Source organism: Lepus europaeus, chromosome 1 (genome assembly GCF_033115175.1).
Source record: "Lepus europaeus isolate LE1 chromosome 1, mLepTim1.pri, whole genome shotgun sequence".
In the NCBI taxonomy this organism is placed as follows: Eukaryota; Metazoa; Chordata; class Mammalia; order Lagomorpha; family Leporidae; genus Lepus; species Lepus europaeus.
Window position 1 is genome coordinate 40558717 of NC_084827.1, and position 4084 is coordinate 40562800.

At 37.7% G+C, this 4084-nt stretch overlaps 1 pseudogene; it reads left to right on the forward strand.

Annotated features, from left to right (window-relative positions):
• The first annotated feature begins 288 nt into the window (after window positions 1-288).
• LOC133762487 (protein MAK16 homolog) lies at window positions 289-3184 on the forward strand (annotated as a pseudogene).
• The last annotated feature ends 900 nt before the right edge of the window (window positions 3185-4084 follow it).

Consider the following 4084-nt stretch of genomic DNA (forward strand, 5'->3'; position numbering starts at 1 on the left):
TTGAATGACTGAATTTCCAAGAGGAGTAAGTAGAGACACTCTCTGGCCTACGTGACAGAAGTAGTGATAGAAGGCTTCTTATAGAACATTGAATGTTGCACACACACAAATACACATGCACACATGCAAGCATGTACACTTGCACATGTATACACACCCGTGCAGTATTCAGAAAAGCTTGCTCATGGGAAAAATATAATTGTCTCAGTAGTCAGAGCATGCTTCCAAGAAGAACTAATGTTTTGAGGTTAATAATAATTTATAAAGGCATAATGGTTGGAGGAGGAAATGGTGATCATTAAGGCCCTTGTAAGTATTTTTATTCTCGTCCCTAAATTCGAGTTATTTCCCATGATGCATCTAAGACATTTGTTCAAATATATTACAAGTACACTATCTTTTTTCTGTCTTAGATGTATCTGCAAATGTTAAATTTGGGGGGATTTTATGTGAGTTGTAGACTAACATGAATAAATATTTCAAGTGATAATGGCATACAGATTTTAAAACCTTAGTTTAAATGTAGGACTCAATATTTATGTTGTGTATTAGTTATCTGTTGTTGCATGACAAATCATTGTAAAACTTACCAGTTTAAAGTAACAATAATCTTTTGTTATCTCTTCTGGTTTCTATAAGTCAGGAATTTGGGAAGAGCTCAAGTGGGATCTCACTTGTGATTATAATCAGATGTTTTCTAGGGCTACAAAAAATCATCTGAAACCTTGATTGCAGTCTGTATTCACAAGGGATCTCACTCAAAAAGCTGACAGTTTAATGTTTTTGTATTGGCCAGTCTCCACTCCTCACTCACTGGACTCTTCATGGGGCTGTTTGTGCATAAGGCATGCTAGCAGGATTCCTCTGAAAAGCAGTGATCTCAGAAATCAGAATTTAACTGCAGTGCTTCATGACATACCTCATCACTTCTGCCACATTCAATTGGACTTGATTTGGTACAGGGGGCACCACAAAGGGCATTACACCAAGAGGCAAAGATAGGAGGGGTCAAGTGGATCGTATCTACTACACATGGAAAATATATCTTCCATGCTACTCTTCAAATTGTAGATATGTAAAATGACCCTAAACATTCCTAGCACATGGCTGTATCCTATTAGAGGAGATAATTCTTGGGGCCAACAATGTGGCATAGTAGGCTAGGCTTCTGCCTGCATAGCTGGCATCCTATATGGGCACCAGTTTGTGTCATGGCTGCTGCTCTTCTGATCCAGCTGTCTACTTGTGGCCTGGGAAAACGGTGGAAGCTGGCCCAAGTGCTTGGGACCCTGCACCCATATGGGAGATCTGGAAGAAGCTCCTGGCTCCTGGCTTCAGATCGGCTCAGCTCTGGGCATTGCAGACATTTGGGGAGTGAGCCAGTGGATGGAAGACCTTTCTCTCTGGCTCTCCCTTGCTCTATCTGTAGCTCTGCCTCTCAAATAAATTTTAAAAAGAGAGATAATTATTTTTAAGTCTATAACATAACAATGACTATATATTTTAGCTCATTCCCCTCTATTTTATTTTTTATACTTTATATATATAAAAGTAATCTTTATACTTATTTTACTTGCTTACATAAAAATTTATAGGACAAATGTACATATTTATGTTGATTAGAGTTGAGATTCTAATTTCTTAGGCAAACAATCCAAGAAAGTCATATGAAATTTCAAAGCTGGGATATTTTCATCTTTTTAGTAAGAAAAACTGAAATAATACATAAGTTTGCCTTCTAAGCTAAAAAGTGTTCATCAAATAATAAAAAATAAATTAATACACTCTTGGTGTCTTCTATTTTGCAAGGACTCTTCCCATTGTCTTTTTGGCTTGTACACTTCGATGAAGCAAGATTTCATCTGAAAGAGGCCTATGAAGCAAGAAACTGAGAGTGGCCTCCAGCCAGAAGCCAACAGGGAAGATAAATCTTCATTCTGGAAGTCCTTGTGAAGAACTCAATGCTACCAGCAAACATTGACTGAGTTCAAAGAGACAAAAAAAGAAGGGAACACTTCCCGATTAACTGTATGAAGCTAATAGTCACCTTGATACTAAAAGTAGACAAATACAACTACAAAATAGAAGAAAGCTACAGAACAATATGCCTTGTAAATAGATAAAAAATCATTAGCATAATGTTAAAAAAATTCAGCAACGTACTTAGAACAAGTTATAGGCCATGTTCAAGTGAGTTTTATTTCACAGATTCAAGTCTACCTCAATATTTAAAAATCAATCAATACAGATCTGGCTGGGCACTGCATGCTCAGCGACCGACACCATGTAGTCAGATGTTATCTGGGATACATCAGGAAACAGGGAATATTGTTTTTTCAAAATAAGAACCAAGTCTCAGAGATTTTACCAAAATGAATACAGTCTGACTGGGCTGTGCAACTGGCCATCCTGGTCCCTGGCAAACAGCCTGTATGTCATTGTGAAAGAAGAGAAAGTGCTACTTGTATATGAAGGTGATAGAATGAGCAGCTTTTCCCAGGAGTATGTGGGAACGGGTTTGGCTCAGTAAGAACTAGGAGAAACCACTGGAGCAAACAGATGAAAATCTACTCTACTGGTCCCATTTCTTTTGAAACAAATGTAAGCAGAGATTCACCAAGACAACCCAGTACCTAATTTGAATTAGAAAACATTCATTAAAATGACAGGGGAAACTTGCTCCTTTGAGTAACAAGGTGGATCCTAGGAAGAAAGGAAGAGAGGAAAAGTCATTAATAGCTGCTCAGTTGGACAAGGCCACTGAAGAGGAATTACTGGAAAGACTGAAACAAGATAGGTGTGGTGACATCTACAGCTTTCTCATTCATGACTTCAACAAGGCCCTGGAACGACAGGGGGCAGAGAGTGACTCTTCAGATGAGGGAAAAGATGAAGAAGATGATGATGAAGGTGTGTGACAAAGACAAATAGAATATGTAGAAGATGAGGAGTTAGATGAAAGTGATTTAAGTGATTTTGAGGATATGGATTATTTGGATGCCAGCAGTGATGAAGACCAGGATGGTAAATCCTCCAGAGAAGAGGAAGAAAAGTCCTTAATGCAAAACACAAAGACAAAACACCCTTGAAAGGACTTCTGGGGAGAAAATTAACCTATGTAGAGATAGAGTATGAGCAGGAAACAGAGCCTCTGGCCAAGACCAAAACCACCAAAGTCCCCTAGGCAGTTACAAACAGGACTGAACATGTTGAGCTTTTATCTTAAACACATTCCAGGTTTTGTTCTTTCATAATGTATATTATTATATTTTATATATTATATTTTATATTACATATATTTTATATTATATTATATTTTAATGTTTATGCCACTTAAGACATCTAAAGTCACTGGCAGAATGACTTAATTTGGAGCAGATTATTTTATAGCATATCTATTCATATCACAAAGGTTAAAAGGTCAGTTCTGGGATGAGATTGTAGGTGTAAATAGTTCTAAATGTTGAATGCTAAATTCCTTAGTCTTTCTTCCTGCCATGGCAGGACTTCCATTTTTCTCTTGTTTTCTTTTCCCTAGTCCTCTGGGGGTACAAGAAAAAGAGCCTCTGACTTACAATGTTTACTATAAAAGACTCCATTTGTACCATGTGAGACAGGAAGAAAATCCTTTCCTCTTGAGAAATATCCTAAGTTCCATGGTAGTGAGCACCTTTGGAAGCCTGCTGCACTTTTCTAAAGCAGTTACCACCCTGCTGTCTTCACAGCTTTGGATAATTTTGGCCAAGAGGCCCTGAAACATGAAACCATACAGGCTTTGACTTGTTCTCCCACTCCAATCCCCTTTTACCTTGAGTTCTTTGTTCTTGATCATACACTCAAGAACGAAAGTGTAGATGACACCAGGTCAACAGGTGTTACTTTAAGAATTGCCAACATGCTTGCAATGTCCTGCTTACTTATAAAGGAACTATGTTGTGCCAGCCAAAGCAAGTTAAGTTGGATATAAGGCTTAAGTGTCTAAGATTTGAAGAGCTAGGATGAAATAGTTTGAATAAACTTATAAAATAGCAAACCCTGTACTAGCTCCAAATATTTGTAGGATATAAATTTCTTTTCATGATGC